The sequence below is a fragment of the Papio anubis genome, chromosome 5, assembly GCF_008728515.1.
Source record: "Papio anubis isolate 15944 chromosome 5, Panubis1.0, whole genome shotgun sequence".
Classification (NCBI taxonomy): Eukaryota; Metazoa; Chordata; class Mammalia; order Primates; family Cercopithecidae; genus Papio; species Papio anubis.
In genome coordinates, this window is record NC_044980.1 from 158860632 (window position 1) to 158879826 (window position 19195).

Below are 19195 nucleotides of genomic sequence, written 5' to 3' on the forward strand. Positions count from 1 at the left end.
TAAGTTTGGATTTGTTTATTTGTCCTTGCTATTCTATGCATTTTTGTTTCACTTATTTTGAAATTATGTTATTAGGTGCATAGAAATGCATAATAATTATGCCTTGATGAATTGGCACTCTGCCATTATCAGAAAAAAAATCATTTTTATTACTGGTAATATTCTTTGCTCTGAAGTATAATTTGTCTGATATTTAACAGCCACTTCAGCTTTCTTTTGAAAGTGTTATCGTTGTACATAGATACCACTGTTTTGTATCTTAATCTTTTAATGGCTGTATCTTTATATTTGAAGAGACAATATTAAATATTAGTGTGATTATTGAAATGGTTAGGTTTAAGTTTGACATCAACGAACTCACTATTTGTACCACCTTTTCTTTGTTCTTTGAATTTTTTTTTTTTACTGTCAACTATTGGATTAGTAGATTTTATAACTTGAATTTGTCTTCTTTGTTAGCCTCTTAGCTAAAACTCTGTTTTGTTATTTTTGCAGTTGCTTCAGGATGCATAGTTGACCTCTTAACTTATTACAGTCTATCAATATCATTTACTTTCTGCCTAAAACACTGCCTTTAATATATTTTAGTGTGTATCAATTAATGAATTGTTTCAGCTTTTGTGTTCTGGAAATGTCGTTTCACCTGTTTTTGAATGATAGTTTCGCTGGACGTAGAATTCTAGATTATAAGGATTCTTTTCTTTTGCAGTAGTTTAAAAATGTTGCTCAACTCTTTTCTTAGATGTATTTCTTTCTAACAAGAAATCTTCTGTCCTCTTTACCTTTATTCCTCTGTAAATAAGATTATCTTTTAAGATTTTTAAAAAATTACTGGGTCTTAGCAATTTGATTATGATATGCCTTAGTATAGTTTTAGAATTTTTTCTGGCCCTGTGTGGTGGTTCATGCCTATAATCCTAGCACTTTGGGAGGCCAAGGTGGGAGGATTGCTTGACCCTAGGATCTCAAGATCAGCCTGGGCAACATAGAAAGGCCTTTTCTCTACCAAAAAATAAAAGTAAAAATGAAAATAATGTTTTCTGGTGCTTGGGGATTTATTTTGCCTCTTGGATCTGGATATTAGAGTTTTCATCAAATTTGGAAAAAAATTCAGGTCATTATGTTTCATTTATTTTTTCTCTTTCATGTCCTTTTACCTATATTAGGCCACTTGCAGTTGTCTCACAGAATGCTGATATTCTTTTTCTTTCTGGAAAAATTCTCTCTCCTCTCTCTGCTTCAAGTTCTTCTGCATTTCCTTTGAATGTATAATCTGTTGTTAAACCCATCCAATGTAATTTTTATCTTACACACTGTAGTTTTCACCTTTGGGATTTAAGTTGGTATATATAATACATAATATATATGTGTGTGTTGGTGTGTATGTGTGTGTATATATATATATATAAAATATATGTGTGTGTATATACACACACATCTCAAAATAATAAGAGCCATCTATGACAAACCCACAGCCAACATCATATTGAATGGGGAAAAGTTGAAAGCATTGCCCGCAAGAAGTAGAAAAAGACAAGGATTTCCACTCTCACCACTTCTATTCAATATTGTACTAGAAGTCCTAGCCAGAGCAATTAAGCATGAGAAAGAAATAAAAGGTATCCAAATTGGAAAAAAAGAAGTCAAGTACTCTCTCTTCACTAATGACATTACTGTGTACCTAGAAAACCCTAAAGACTCCTCCAAAAGATGCCTAGACTTGATTAACAACTTCAGCAAAATTTCAGGATTAAAAAATCAGCAGATAACAATCAGTAACATTTCCATACACCAATAGCATTCAAGCTGAGAACCAAAGCTTGTCATTATATAAATTTCTAAAAATTTAAATTATCAGATAAGTGTAAAATATTTTTATATTGTTTTAACTTTAATTTCTCTAGTTACTGGTAAGGTCAAACATTTTCATCTGATAGCCATTTATATTTGTTTTGCAGTGAGTTACCTCTTTATAACTTTTGCCAATTTTCACTTTCTTATTTGTTGGGGTGTGTGTATGTGTGTGTGTGTGTGCATGTTGTAGATGTTTATAAGCTTTTGTAATTAGCCAAATGTACAATTTTTGAGGGGAAAATATCTGAAGATTATGTATACTTTTTTTTTTTCTTTTTTGAGATAGAGTTTTGCTCTTGTTGCCCAGGCTGGACTGCAATGGTGTGATCCTGGCTCACTGCAACCTCTGCCTCCCAGATTCAAGTGATTCTTCTGTCTCAGCCTCCCAAGTAGCTTGGCTTACAGGCACCTGCTACCATGCCTGGCTAATTTTTTGTATTTAGTAGAAAAGGGGTTTCACCATGTTAATCAGGCCAGTCTCAAACTCCTGACCTCCGGTGATCCACCTGTCTCAGCCTCCCAAAGTGCTGGGATTACAGGTGTGCACCATCACGCCCTGCCAATTATGTATACTTCTAATCAGTCCAGTCCCCTTATTCCCCGCATCTTCACCTGAAGCACTCTAACCATCACATCACCTAGACCAAGTCCAGAGAACTGGCCCTTGCCTGGTTTCAGCCACATATACACTTTGGGCAATATATTATTTTATGATTATATTTATCATTCATATTAAACTTTAATAACATGCTTATTCTGGGCTTTTCTGCACATACAACTTGAGTGGAAATTAGATACTGTGGTTAATCTAGTAACTTAGAGTAGTATAAGGGCTGTTCTAGACACTTAGTCTGGATTTGAAACTTGATAAGTAAGGCAAGCTCCAAACATGAATTTACATAGTATCATCTTCAGCAAAATTGAGACAAATGTCACCATACCAGTGAAAACCCCTAACCAATCAAGCCTAGGTGGTTATATGTGTATAAAATAACTTTGTTTGAATTGACAAGGTATATAATACATGTTTTTTTTCAGTTACCATCATTTTCATCCTCAATAATTACTGACCTTTTTGTGTGAATGTTTCTGGTAAGCTTCTTGAGAATGGAGGCTTGCTTCATTTATTTTCTAATCCCTCTTAGCATTTAGCACAATAATTTCAATGTCTCTAAATGTGCCATGGTCAAGGAAATGTTGGCTACTTCATCTTTAATACTACACTACTGTTGCAGCTGCTGATGTTTATATTAATAATAATAACAATAGTGATAATAAAAGCTGACACTGAGTTGATGTTATATGTCAGATACCATCCTACATGTGAATTATTCAGTTTTTATGAATGAGGGAGCTGAGGCAAATAAAGGTGAGAAAATTGGTCGAGCCAGGGTTCTGTTGCAAACACTTGGACATTGTATGCTGGGCTCCAGATCCCTGCACTGTGTACAGATCAAATACAGTTGCAGTTTGAGAATTTTTTTCTTTTCTTTTTCTTTCTTTCTTTTTTTTTTTTTTTTTTTTTTTTTTGAGACAGAGTCTTACTCTGTCACCCAGGCTGGAGCGCAATGGCGCGATCTGTGCTCACTGCAAGCTCCACCTCCCGGATTCACGCCATTCTCCTGCCTCAGCCTCCCGAGTAGCTGGGACTACAGGCACGCGCCACCACACCCGCCTATTTTTTTTTTGTTTTTTTCTCATTTTTAGTAGAGACGGGGTTTCACTGTGTTAGCCAGGATGGTCTCAATCTCCTGACCTCGTGATCTGCCTGCCACGGCCTCCCAAAGTGCTGGGATTACAGGCGTGAGCCACTGCACCCGGCCAGTTTGGGAATTTTATAAAGCAGCGCTTTGCTTGCAAGTCTGTCTCTCCTACTAGGCCTCATGCTTGTTGAAGTCAGGCCTGTCTTGTTTATCTTTGTTCTTCCAGGCTGTAGCACAGTGTCTGACAGAGTGTGCTCTCAATAAATGTTATTGAAATAATGAAATCTGATGAGCAGCATGCCCTTCTATCAGAATCTTCCAGTGCAGCAGACAAAACTTCTATATCTCTTTTAGGGCTCCTCAGAATGTTTCTACCTGCAGTGAGTACTCTGGGAATGTTAATTGATGATGTGACTGCAGTTAATAACATATCTTTTCACTCTTAGTCATAAATGTGGATGGTTGTATTAGTCAACTATTGTTGCACAATAAACAGTCCTAATGCTGGCTGAAAGCAACCGTTTATTCTCTCTTACATGTGTGTGAGTAGGCACAGAACTGGCTTTCCAGTCTGCCATGGATGCCAGGGTGTGAGATGGGTCCAAATATGCTTCTGTATCCATCATCTTCCTTGGTACAAAATCGTAACAGGACAGCTTCTTTTTACAAAGGTGGCAGAGGTGTGAGAGGATAAGCCCATCTATGCAAGCACATTTCAAGCCTTCTTGACTAAAGCAAGTCACATGACTGAGATCAAAGGGTCTACTCGGTCTACAGTGAGAGGAAGTACAAAGGTCTGTGGAGAAGCATGTAGATTCCTGCAGTGGTAAATAATGGAGTCAATAATTCAATCTACCACATTTGTATTGACCAAGCAAGTGATTGAGAAAAACATCTAGAAACACCAACAGCAAAATTTTGATTACATTCTTAAAGTAATGTGGTAGAAGTTGGAAGCAAGATCCAAGCCAATTTTTATTTAATCACAGTCTTCTGCCACTCTTCCAACAAATGGTGTATAATGAGTATTACAGTCATTTCAACAGTAATCAACTATGGTATCCCAAACAGAAGATTATAACTTCAGCTGGAAATTGCGCAGCAGGACAGTTGAAGGCTTAAAAACAAACAACAGGCAAAAAATCTCATTTAGTCTGAAGTGATACTTTGCAATAAAGAGAGAGAGTAGGGGCAGGGAAATTAAGAAATGAGCAACATGGGCAGAATTGTGTCCCAACAGAAGACTGGACATGTCATTAAAAGAAGCACCAGAGAGAATTTGAATATCAGACAATAATACATGAGGTAAATGTGATTGGCACTGACCAGTTAACGCTGAAAAATGCATATGATAAAATGAGAAGGTAGGAAATCTGGGAAATTAAAACAGACAAGATAAAGGTTTCCTTTTGTTCCACACTAGGAGAGTGATATCTTGCATGCTTTTCCTTAAGCTTCTTAAGCCTGTAGCATGAGTGATTAAAACAATGTAGGAGGCCAGGTGCGGTGGCTCACGCCTGTAATCCCAGCACTTTGGGAGGCCAGGCAGGGATCCGCGAGGTCAGGAGATCGAGACCATCCTGAGGATTATTACAGTGAAACCCCATTCCTACTAGAAAACACACACACAAAAAATTAGCCAAGAGGCGTGAGGTGGGTGGGGCGCCTGTAGTCCCAACTTGGAGACCCAGGAGGCAGGAGAATGCGTGAACCCAGGAGGCCGGGCTTGCAGTGAGCTGGGGTGCGCCACTGCACTCCAGCCTAGAAACGACAGAGTGAACTCCGTCTCAAAAAAAACAAAAACAAAACCTTGTAGGAATAATTACTCGAATATTTCAGTCTTTGAGAATCTGAAATAGGCTGTTTACCTACAGGTTCTGAATTCCTTTGCAGGTATGCAGTTGAGTATGTCTCATCCTCTGTTGACGCTGTCCAAGATCCTCTGAAGGCCATGTCAATTGCTAGGTCTAAACGAGGATCAGAGAGCAAAAGCAGAGAGGGCATAAACTCTCCTTACATAAACAGAACACAGGGTATTCTATTTAAAGACACGAATAATAAGGAAAAATGTCTTATGAAGTAACAATCCTTCTGCAATTGCTAAACATTTCCCTGCAACTTTTCTGTGTTTTTCAAGCAATTTCCTTTATTTTCCCTCACATGAAATGACACAGACCTGCAATTTCTCACTCCTTTCATTCAAATTGTGTGTCATTTTCCAGGGGCTCAGGCACTTACTGTTTTATATCCGTACAAATGTGTGTATGCATATATATGCACACATAGGGGGAAAAAATAGGAACATGGTCTTGACAAAATATGCTTTCTACTGTCTTTAACAAAAGAGACAATAGGTAGGTCTAAAAAATACATTTTGAAGGTGTAAGTATAAAAAGAAGATACAACAATTGTTTTGCAAGAGAAAGTGTTCCTCAGTTCCCCCCCACCCCCTTTTTCCAAAGGTAAAATAGAATGAAACCGATCAAAAGTAATGACTGTGAATAGGACCACCGTCTCAAGTCATTCTTTCTACTTCTTAGGCCAAGAATGTATTAGAATTGCCATGGCATTCCCAGCAGAAAGCCAGATGCATGTCTAACTACTAGAAATATAGGATTATAGTAAAAAAATAAAAATAAAATAAATAAATAAATAAACTGTGGTACTTTCCTAAAAAAATCTGCTATGATTGTAGAAACCCATGAAAGAAGAATGAATCCTGTGACTTGACTTGCTTTTCCAATACTATATATATGCAATTCACACATTTCCTTTTTCTACTTATTTTTGCCTATATCAACCATGGCAATTTCAACGTGTAGGTGTGTACCGAGATCTTGTAGACTGACTCAGGAGTTTCTAAACTCAACTGCAGTTTACTACATCCTGTCTAAATCATTCATGTATTACAGAAATGAAACTTTGGCCTTGGTCTAATAAAAGGCATCTTGTCCTCCTTATCATACTTTCCTCCGTTTATCCATTCATTCATTCATTCATTCGTTCACTCATTCATTCACATCTCTGCTTATTTGGTAAACATTTTGCAGGCCAAGTGCTCAGATCGATCCCAGGGAGTAGAAGATGAAGTAGATACGGGCATGCCTGTTGAGAGAGTCACAGTCTAAAGTAGCAGTTAGCCAGATAAAGTTACAAAATGATGAGAAAAAACATCAAAACAGAGGTATGCACAGAGTGCTGTGGAAGGAGAAAGCAAGCAATTAGTTCTGCCTACAGTAGCCCAGAAAGGCTCCATAGAAAAGGTGTCACTTTTGATAGATTTTGAAGGATAAGCAGAAATCTGCCAAGTACAGATAAAAATGGTGGATGGGCTGAGAGCAGAGAGCCTTTGCATGTGCACTGAGGCCCTCCACTATGATGCCCACCGATAGGTGACTTATAGCCCCCATAGGATTTAAAACACTGCTATATACTGTTTTCATTCAGAAACTGTGTCCCCCTTGCTGTGTCCTAAATAAGATTATCGAATATGTCAAGTAGCATAAAACCAGAATTTTTAAAAATTTATTTTCCTTATGCTAGTAACGAGGCACTTTTTAAAAATATGATCATTTTTATCTTGGTGTGGGTCAGTTTGTAATTATATGGAAATTGTTATAATTGATACAAGCAATGGCATTCTGAAGGCTGTGTAAGTAGATAGTATTTGCAAATTTGCCAGTTTGGCTTTGAACTGAATCCTGTGTTATTGTGTAACTTGGAGGGGTGGAATGATAGAAAAGAGAAACTTACTTTTGTTATTAAGCAAGGCATTTATTTTGAGATAAATATCATCAGAAACTAAGTATTCTTTTTTTTTTCTTTTAAAAATTTGTATAAATTTATGGGGTATAAGTGTAGTTTGTTTTTGTTTTTTTTTATTATTGAGATGGGATGTCACTATGTTGCCCAGGCAAGTCTGCAACTCCTGGGCTCAAAGTTGCCTCCTGCTCTGATTCCCAAAGTGCTGGAATTACAGGCGTGAACCATCACACCTGGCCTTCAAGTATGATTTTGTTACATACATAGGTTGCATAGTGGTGAAGTTAGAGCTTTTAATGCATCCATCACACAAATAACGTACATTGTGCCCATTAAACAATTTCTTATCATCGCCCCCCTCCCACTCCCTATCCTTCTGAGTTTCCAGTGTCTATCATTCCACACTCTATGTCCATGTGTACACAGTATTTAGCTCCAATTTATAAGTGAGAATAAGGCCGGGATGATGACCCATGCCTGTAATCCCAGTAATTTGGGAGGCTGAAGGGGAGGATCACTTGAATCCAGGAGTTCAAGGCTGCAGTGATCCATGACTGAACCACTGCACTCCAGCCTGGGCAACAGAGTGAGACATCGTCTCCAAAAAATAAAAATAAATTAATAAAAATTAAATAATGAGAACATGTAGTAATTGTCTTTTCTTTGAGGACATGAGTATCTTTTAGGACTTGAGTTTTCAACTGTAGCGGGGGATTATTTTAAAATTATCCATATTCCCTGTTTGCTATATTCTGTTAAGCTTTCATTAAAAATAATAGAAATAGAGAATTATAACCGTAATTATTTTCTATCATTTTGATCAATGCTCTCAAAAGGGATGAGAGTCATCTGTAAGCCTCTATGTACCTTCTGGCAGTTGTCATCTTCTGTGGCAGAAGCACAAAGTTATTATACGGTACTTTTTTTTTTTTGAGACAAAGTATCACTCTGTCACCAGGCTGGAGTGCAGTGGCACGATCTTGGCTCACTGCAACCTCCGCCTCCTGGGTTCAAGCCATTCTTCTGCCTCAGCCCCCCAAGTAGCTGGGACTACAGGCATGCACCACCATGCCCAGCTAATTTTTGTATTTTTAGTAAAGATGGGGTTTCACCATGTTGGCCAGGATGGTCTCGATCTGTTGACCTCATGATCTGCCCTCCTTGGCCTCCTAAAGTGCTGGGGTTATAGGCGTGAGCCACCGCACCCGGCCTATACAGTGCTTTTTTAAAAGGCAGGAAAAAAAGTAACCCTAGATTTTATTGTGCCATTTTTGCTAGTTAATTTTGCCTTCCTGATCAAATACTATCTCCTTACCCATTCTTTGAAAAAGTACCTCTTTCTTCCCTTGTCTTATCTTCTTATATCATCTATATTGCATTTATACAGTATTTGTGTCTTTTCTGCCATTTTGATACACAACATTTTGCTTGTCCAGACCTTGTGAGACCCCTTTTCTAACCAGACTTCCAGTCCTGGCCTTACCTGGCCAACTCTTGTCCCTTTGACACTTGGGCCCAACAGGTGAATTTAAAAGCACTCCAAATTCAAATTTCCTCCATTTTTTTGAGTCATTGTTGGTATCTTAATAGACAATAACATGTGTGATTCTACTATTTATCAGCAGTATGACTCTGTTAAAGACCATCACGGCAGAAGCCCATCTTGGAAGTCTACCATTTCTACCTTGCCATCTAATCAACCCCTTCCTACCACAACACTTACCTTTACCCACAGAGATGTTACTTTCCTTATGTGGACCTCAAAACCACAGCCAAAGTTTACAGCCTGACAGCCTTCTGGCCAAATTTAGCCTACAAGTCTCTCAGCCCCAATCTCCTCTTTCTCTCTCTCCAATTTTATTTTATTTTTTGCACACACGCAATTTTTTGGACTACAGTGTTAGTTCATAATTAAAAATTAAGAGATTACACATACACACAAATTCAGGTTTCTATTTTTACTCGAAATGTTTTGTTTTTTTTTTTTCTAGAAGGGCTTTGTTGTTTCAAGTTTGCTGTGGTTCCCACTACACACTTCTGTCTCCCAACACCTACTTGTCATGTCTCAACTCATTTAGGCTGTTGTGTTCTCATATGCCTGACCATTTTCATTCACTGATGTTGCCAACTTAATACCTACAGTTATTTGAGTTTGTGACCCCTGGCATAGATTTATCCACAGAAAAGGAAAACACACTTCATTTTTAGAAAACAGAAGCCAAATCATTAGGTAAATTTCCCCAGCTCTCACAACAAATGCCTAGTCTTTTAATTCAGTCTAGTATATTTTTTTATACCAATGTTTCTTAAATGTGCATCTGAATCACCTGGAAGTCTTAATAAAGAGACTGTGTAGCCCTGTCTTAGAGTCTCCAATTTATGACTAGGGACAGAGAATTTGCATTTCTAGCAAGTTTTCAGTTGATCCTGGTTGCCGAGGTGACATGCTTTGAGAACCGTGTGCTATGCCATTATGCGAATTCCTTTCAGTTTACTTTTAAGATGAGATTGAGTATTTACTCTGCCTTCCAAATGATTGTAAACTTCAAATAATGTTACAAAATAAATATAAAGTATGTCTCCTTCATTTGAACATAAGCCCCATAAAAGCTGGAACATGGCTGTCTTCTTCATTTTAATATTTCCAGTTTCTGATACATAGAAATTACTATATACATATGAGAAATTACTATATCTCATATGTATATAGTATATACATAATATATATAATATATATATATTTATGTTTGAGATAGAATCTTGCTCTTTTGCCCAGGCTGGAGTGCGATGGCAAGATCTCAGCTCACTGCTATCTCTGCCTCCCAGGTGCAAGCAATTCTCCTGTCTCAGCCTCCTGAGTAGCTGGGATTACAGGCACGCACCACCACGCCTGGCTAATTTTTATATTTTTAGTAGGGACAGGGTTTCACTATGTTGGTCAGGATGATCTCAAACTCCTGACCTCATGATCCACCCGTTTTGGCCTCCCAAAGTGCTGGGATTACAGGCATGAGCCACCACGCCCAGCCACTTTTTAATTTTTTAAAATAAATTCATGAATAAAAGGTAAAATGCAGAGCTTGGCAAAATTTAATAAAAATAGAGGACTGAAGTAGAGATCTGGTCCCTAACAATCAATTTCAATTTAAGAAAAATAATTCCTAAGGAATGTCTATGCTTCTCTGATTTATTTGGTAACTTAGTTATGCTTGTGTTAAGAATACAAAAGGAAGTAGTGTATCACTCGCTGGTGGTGCTCATTGTAATAGATCCTCCTCTGGGTAGAAAGAGTTTCCACATATGCATTCAAAGGAGTGTAATCACTATCCAGAGACCGAATCCTCTGCCCTGACAGTTGGAAAATGACTGTGTGTGCTGACAGCCCCACAGGATGGGAAATGCAATAGCTCTGCTACTACTGTGTAATGTTGCTAAGCTTAATTGACTGCACCCATAAATAGTGGGAGAAAGTGAGAGTGGGTAATCCATACTACTCTTAAATTATTATGTGGGATCAACCTTCAGGACTCCCAGAGAATCTCTGTAGTATAAGCCATGGATTGTTCAGATTCTAGGTTTCCTTGTTGTCTGTGCCAACCCCAGCTCAATTTTATTCACTTGCTTTTTTCCTTTTTTTCTTCATGTTCCTGTTTTCACATGCTTTCCTTTCCTTTTATTTTCCTGTATAGCTTTATACAGAGCCACTCTTATTCCTCCATCCTCACCTCTTTTTCTTACTATATACTCCAATCAGCATTCAAACATTAATATTCACAGCTCTTACATTTTCATCCTTTTCCAGATATTCCACTATCTACTGTAATTCACCCTGAGACTTTTCAAAAGAGTTGTCTATACACATTGTCACTCCCTTGCTGTCCTGTTACTCTACCACTGACATCTTATTTCTATACCCACAACTCTACGAAAGCTTTGGTGAAGGACACCAATGACCACCATGTTGAATATTTAAGAACTTTACTCTTACTTGACTTTTTACTTGACTTCTCACCACATTTCACACAGTTGACCATGCCTCCTTCTTGAAAACTCTCTTGTCTTGGCCTCTATAATACAACTACAATTGCCTGGCGTTATCTTTTTGTCTCTAACCACAGTTTCTCAGTCTTCTTCACTATGCTTTCTGCTACACTCTTAAATATCAGGGTTCTTCTCTTCTCTTTCTACAGTCTTTCTCTAAGTGATCTTCTACACCCACGACTTAGGGTAATATTTACCCTTTACCATCACTCATCCATACCTCTCTTTTGAGAGATAAGCTAATGGATCCACTGCCTCTATTTGAATGTCTCTCAGTTATCTCAAACTTAAGTTGTTCCAAATCTTATCCTTGAATTCCCACCTCCTCACTCTACCAACAGAAAACATTTTCTCTCTTTCACCTATTAACATCTAATCCACAAATTCATGTCAATGTCTATGTCCAAAGTATCTATCCATCCATCTTCAGCTGTACCATTCACTCACTAGCCTTATCCATGAGTCTCTCTCTGATGTCCTGTTATTGCAACATCCTCTTAACCTATCTCCCCACATACCTCCTTCTTTGATACTTCTTGACTTCTGCCTCCAGTGCTGCCAGTTTTCTTTTATTTTTTAATAAAAATCAAAACTTGTTTTTGCACTATTTAAATCCTTTCCATTTTTGCCCATTAAACCTGGAATATAATCTGAGAAAAATAAATAAATAACCTCTAAAATTCTTAATATGATTAACAAACCCTGCTGGATTATCCCATCTTGCTCTTGTCATTTTTACCGCTTTTCCCTCAACTCACAGCAATATACCATACTGGCATTTCTTTTTTTTTTTTTCTTTTTTTTTTTTTTTTTTGAGATGGAGTCGCGCTCTGTCGCCCAGGCTGGAGTGCAGTGGCCGGATCTCAGCTCACTGCAAGCTCCGCCTCCCGGGTTTACGTCATTCTCCTGCCTCAGCCTCCAGAATAGCTGGGACTACAGGCGCCCACCACCTCGCCCGGCTAGCTTTTTGTATTTTTTAGTAGAGACGGGGTTTCACCGTGTTAGCCAGGATGGTCTCGATCTCCTGACCTCGTGATCCGCCCACCTCGGCCTCCCAAAGTGCTGGGATTACAGGCTTGAGCCACCGCGCCCGGCCTATACTGGCATTTCTTAAAGTCCATGTAGTATATCAAATTATTTCCCATCTCTGAAACTTTGTTCCTGCTAATTGTCTGCCTGAAATGCTATTCTCCCTACTCTTCATCCAGATAATTCTTCTTCATCTGCAATTCTCAGTTTAAATATCCTTTCCTGGAAGAGTCCTTCTTAAAGTCCTAAGTCTAAATTACATTCTTTTTTGTTTTTCTTTTTTTTTTTTTGAGATGGAGTCTCGCTGTGTTGTCCAGGTTGGAGTGCAATGGTGCCGTCTCAGCTCACTGCAACCTCTGCCTCCTGGGTCAAACAATTCTCATGCCTCAGCCTCCCGGGTGGCTGGGGTTACAGGCTCCCTGCCACCAGTCCCGGCTAATTTTTGTATCTTTAGTAGAAATAGGGTTTCACTGTGTTGGCCGGGCTGGTCCTGCACTCCTGACCTCAGGTGATCCACTCACCTCAGCCTCCCAAATTGCTGGGATTACAGGCGTGAGCCACCGCGTCTGGCAGGTCTTAATTAAATTTTACTGTAACACTCTCAGAGCATTTATCCATTTTTTTTGTTGTTGCACTTATCATGATTTGTAATAATACTTTTATAAATGATGTTTATGTTGTCTCCTTAATATGCTATAAGCTTTATAAATAAAACAGCCTTAGTTATTTTTCTTTCTTTTTAAAATCAATGTATTATCAGTGCATAGCTTAGTACCCAATAGATTTTAACCCTTGGTAAATACTTGTTGATTAAAAGGTCTTCCTCACAATTCTCTTCTCACCAGATATCCCTTAGCTCCCATCTCTATTTTCAACTTCTCTCAGATTTTTATCCTTCCTTCCTTTTTCTTCCTTCTTCCTGCATTCCTCCATGAAAAACGCGGACTTGTCAGTTAAATTAAAAACTTTCCACCTACTTATGTAAAGTTCGCTTTTACTTAAGATAAGACAATGTCTTAGTTTGTTTTCTGTTGTTAGAACAGAACATTATAGACTGGATAGTTTATTAAAAATACAAGTTAATTTAATTTACAGTTCTAGATGCTTGCTGGGAAGTCCAAGAGCATGAAGTCAGCAACTGACAAGGTCATCTCATGGTGGAAGGGCATAAGGCAGAAGTGAGTGCACAAGACAGAGACACCAGAGGCCAGACTTCTTCATAACATCACACTCTTTTTCTGTTTTTTTGAGACAGAGTCTCGCTCTGTCGCCCGGGCTGGAGTGCAGTGGCCGGATCTCAGCTCACTGCAAGCTCCGCCTCCGGGGTTCGTGCCATTCTCCTGCCTCAGCCTCCCGAGTAGCTGGGACTACAGGGGCCCGTCACCACGCCCCGCTAATTTTTTGTATTTTTAGTAGAGACAGGGTTTCACCGTGTTAGCCAGGTTGGTCTCGATTTCCTGACCTCGTGATCCGCCCGCCTCGGCCTCCCAAAGTGCTGGGATTACAGGTGTGAGCCACCGGCCGGACCAATCACTTCTTATGAGGCCTCATCTCCCAACATTATTGCATTGGGGATTAAGTTTCCAACACATGAGTCTTTGGAGGGCACAGTCAAACCGTAGCAGACAATTAATTTAATTAATTGAAATACAGAAATATATCCTCAATAGCAGATTAACATTTTCCATCATTTGATTTGCCTCTACTTTAAGAAAAAAAAAAATTGCCTCTGGCTATGTAAACCTAGACCATTTGGAAGAATGGTATCTCCTAAATTACCACGATATATATTTTTTCTCAGAATACCCAGGACTAACTCTCTATACTGATTCATTCAATCATTCATTTATTCATTTGTTTAACTAATCAGTTATTGAGACCTTACTGTGTATTATGCATTTTTATTATTTAAATCCCAGATTCCTGACTTACTTGCTGAATTATCTTGACCAATTAATTATTCATTCCTCAGTTCGCTTATCTCCTAAAATGGGTAAAAATAGTAACTAACTTGCAGGGATATTATGAGAAGAAATGAGTTATTGTATGCAAAAGCAGCCAATAACAAACTCAAAATAAGTATTAACTGGCATTATTTTTAATATCATTAATCACTGCCTTTTTAGACATTGGATTATATAATATTGAAAAAATAAAGTTTATGCCTTTACACAGCTTATACTGCAGTGCAGGGCAAACTGTGACCCTTTGACCTAGCCTGCCACCCAATTTTGAAAAGAATGCTTTATTTGAACACAGCTAGCCTATTCCTTTACATTTTATCTATAGCTGCTTTTGTGCTGCAAAGGCAAAATCGAGTAGTTGCTACATAGATGGTACACCCTGAAAAGCAGAAAATACTTACTATTTTTCTCTTTACAGAAAGTTTGCTGACTTCTCTTTTTGTGAAAATAGATAACTTTCTTTAGGAGATAGCCTAGGTATTGGAAATTCTATTGGAGCCAGGAAGATCTGGGTTAGATCTATGTTTCCTATTAAACTAACTTCTTCTTGCATGGTTTTAGCATATGTCTCCTATCTTTCGTAAACATCAATTTCCTTGATGCCAAAATAGGCTCAATGTCTATCTCAATTTTTTTATATGATTAAAGAATAAAATGTGTATCAAGTGCCTGAAAATTTTGGTGCTATAAAAATGTTTCTCTTTCCTTTTGGAGTATAAAGGGTTTCTTTTATATTGATAGTATAAGTATTAATATTTATTACAACTGTACAGCTACATAAAACCAATTTAGACTAGAAGTCAAAGTAATCATAGTCTATAATAAAATAAAATTCAGTAGAAAAATAATAGATTTTGATTGAAGTAAGTACAAAGAAAAGATATGAGTTGAACTTCTCCACTTTCCATGCTAGAGTGATTTGCATTTCACCATCATAGTCTTGGTTTAAATTTGTCATAGTTAAGCTATAGGTTTAAACCCTTTATATGCCAATGATTTTCTATTTCTAATTAGGTTTCCAAGGTGCTTTTAGTACAAAAATCAACTGAAAATACTGTGTAAACTAAATTACTTAGAAAGGAGAACAATCTTGCCCTATAAGAAGGAAATAATTTGTTCTGTTTTTTTTTTTTAAGGTGCCTCTTTAATAATAGCTTAAAACAATAAATCTATGAAGGTTTGTTTTTTCACAGTAGTTAACCAGTCAGTAATGTTGCCGACAAAATTCCAATTTAAAAAATGACCTTTTAAAGATGCCATATAAAATTAAATTTTAATGAGTGATAATAAATGGTGATACTTTTCACAGGAGGAAACACAAAGCTTGCCTGGAGCCCTTGCTACATGCCATCCACTTTAACGCTCTATTATTGTGCCTTCCCTTTCATTATTTTCAAGGGAAGATGATGGGAATGCAGCACCTTTGAAGAACCCAAAACAGTTTTAATATTGTGCTTACTAAAGGCGATCTTCATCGCTGGATAATTAGGCAGATGGACCTCCATTGCTTTAGTGATGATTCTTTTGTAGAATGCTGCTCCGTCCCTCCACAATGACAGTATAAGATATTTAAGCATTCCTTTGATTATGTGGCTGATTGAAAAATAAATCACCATGATTGGGCTCCAAAAAAAAAAAAAAAAAAAAAAATGTTTGCACCAGATGGAAACTCTGCTACAGTTCTGTGGCAAGAGCAGAAAGGTCTTTGCACTGGTCAGCTTTCAGGTGGAAAACATTTGGCAAACAGTCAAATTAATTCTAGGGGGCAAAAAAAGCATAAGAAGAAAGGGTAAAAAAATTGTGATGTGCCATTACACCTGCCCATGGCTTGTTGGCTTCCTTATCAAAATAGGAATGGTCACCAGTGCTTCTTAGGCCAATATTACTTGTCTTTTACTAATCCTCTGGGTCACTCAAGTTCATTAATCCCATTCAGTAAATGAGAACAATTTATCATAAAGTGCAATAATCATGACAAACCTAATTATTAATTTATTGTTTTCAAGTTTAAATTTCAAAAAATTGTGAAGCTTCTTCTTTTTATGATGACTCTTACTCTACCCTTTTTGCCCTGAGGATCCTATTAGCGGAGAGCTGAGCAATTCAGTTTCATCAGAAATAAATGATGCCTCCTTTTTTAAGATATAAATACTAAAGGACTATAAAGATTAGAAATGTATTTGAACCTCCATCTCTTGATGTTTTCTTCCTCAGTGTATAGAGCTTTTGGTGTTAATGTAAAACATCACATTCTTCTGAAAGTTCAGAGTCGGGTCTCCTTAAAGGAATGCCAGCCAGAATTGGGAGGGACGCACACAATGAAATGTGCTACCTTCGGGAGTGAGGTGTGGAGGGGATGTCTGGTGCCTCCGAAGCTATTCCCAAGATGAGCTATTTGTATAACAGAAAGTGGGGAGGTGACTAGCAGAGTCACCAAATGCTAATCATTCCAAAATGATTAGAAAACTGCAATTCTCAAGAAACAGGAGGTGAATTTTTACTTCTCTCGCCAAGGGTCTGGACATAGAAGACACCTTTAATTACTAAGGACTGTTGGTACCACTCTGGTAACAAGCTGCTATAAATTAAAATTCTGATTGCCTCCAAATCAAGTATTTCATATAAATGCATTTTTGTCTCAAGTACAGTTTTTGGTGCAGCTTTCATTATTTTTCTTTGTCAACATACGATAGAAGGAAGTAGTGGTGCCAACTTGTTATTTCACTGCTGGGTTATCGCCTGTTTTGCCCAATGGCTATAGAGCCAGTGTGTTTTGGCCAGCCCTAACTTGTTATTCTAATAGCAGGGAGGCCCCACGAGGGTGCTCAACTTTGACTTCAATAAAATTGCAATTAGAAAACGAGGTAACTCTCCAGTGTCAACAAACCTCAATCTTTAGTTATTTTTCAGAATTCTATCAAAATGCACTGGATATTAAACCATTCTCTTTTGATTTCTGACGTTTTAAAAGTATTCCAAATACATAGAATCCATTTCTCAGACACACAGGCTTAGATGCATAAATTAACTCTTTGGGATCTGAGAATTTAATTCCACTATTTCTCTGTTATACCCACCCTCTCCTCTCCCTCCTATCCCTAGATGAGCATGTATGCCTAACTTGCGAAGTTCCCAGTGTCCATTTTGCTTGGTACATATTGAATTTGGCTGCCTGATTGTTTCTCCTAAATTAATGTAGATATATTTAGGGACGAGACAATTAAAGAAATAAGAGTAAATGGGAGAGGGGGTTGACATAAGTAAATAACAGGAATGGGAAAATTGGTTCATGTGTTCTTTTTTCCAATGTATTTAAAGAAATATTTTAAAATTCCAAAATGCAATATAGATCCAAATACTGTATTTAACTCAAAATCTAAAGACAGATGGATTCTGAAGAAAAAGGGAGCAGTCTAGGTTTCCTGAACAGATGTGTCCTGATCTACTTTGGTCTACAACTGGTAAAGTGGATGGTTAATGATAGAAAACATTAAAACAATTTTCAACAACTCATCAAAGGTTTTTTTTAAAAAAAGCAAAGCTGCCATTCAGCAGCTAATTTGAATTATATTCTGGATTAAGTTATATAACTGGTAGGTACATGAGCAATGAATACTTCTTGCTTTTTCTTTCTTTAGAAATGATGAGTGAATGAAGGCAGGAGTTACTGGAACGAAGGTAGGGGTAAGTCGTATCATATTTATTTCTTACTTTTGAAACGTGTGGAATACATGGTACAAAACTTGTTCAGGAACTCTTGGGGGGCTTGTGTCACAGGTAAATTAGACAAATTTAGTTTTTCGGGGCAAAATGAAGTGTTTGCTTTAGCTGCGCTGCACAGAAATAGACCGCCTGACATGTTGAGACCCGTGTTTTCTGCTTGTCAACTACCATACTGTTCAATATTGTTTAAGTAGCTCATGGCCCAAGTGGCAAGAGAAACTCTGGGTGAATTTCTGTTTCAGAATTGTGAGTTTCACCTCTCTATGTAATTAGTGTTCTTATTATTTCAATCCAGTATTGCAAAGGTAGTGCTTAAAATTACAGCAGTATCAAGCTAGGCATCTGAATGTGACCCATATTTAAGTTCAGGCACAAAAGATCATAGAGTAGAGTTAATTCTACTCTAGTTGTGTTTTTGCATTTTAGCATCATTTTGTTATTGCTTTTCTGTGAAGTTTAAATGTATTTGACTTTATGGAAAAAATGAAACACTTGTTATATTATAACCAATCATGTAATATTTAAAAATACATAGTATTCGGACGGATGATTTTGAAGTTATATAGCACAGTTTACTTCTGAACGTGTAATAGCTAGGCATTCAGATTCATTTTCTAATTGGGTCAAAGAGTTTTGAGAAATTTCCTGAAGTCCCTCGAATATAAATAAATGACAAAGTCAGAACACACAATGTTTTCATGTGTAATAAATAAAACCAGTAACTCCTTTAAAAGGAAACAGAGAAAGAAAAAAGGAAGGAATGCAAGAAGAGAGGGGAAAAAGGAGGAAGGAGGGAGGGAGAAAGGTGGAAGGAAGAAGTGAAGGCAGGCAGGCAGGCAGGAAGGTATAGTCTTATTGTTACTACTTGTGTAGAAAATTTACATTTGTGAAATGCCTTAGTCTGTTCAGGCTGCTATAACAAAAATACCATAGACTAGGTGGCTTTAACAATACACATTTGTTTTTCTTTTTAAAAATTTTATTATTATTATTATTATTATACTTTAAGTTCTGGGATACCTGTGCAGAATGTGCAGGTTTGTTACCTAGGTATACATGTGCCATGGTGGTTTGCTGCACCCACCAATCCGTCATCTACATTAGATATTTCTTCTAATA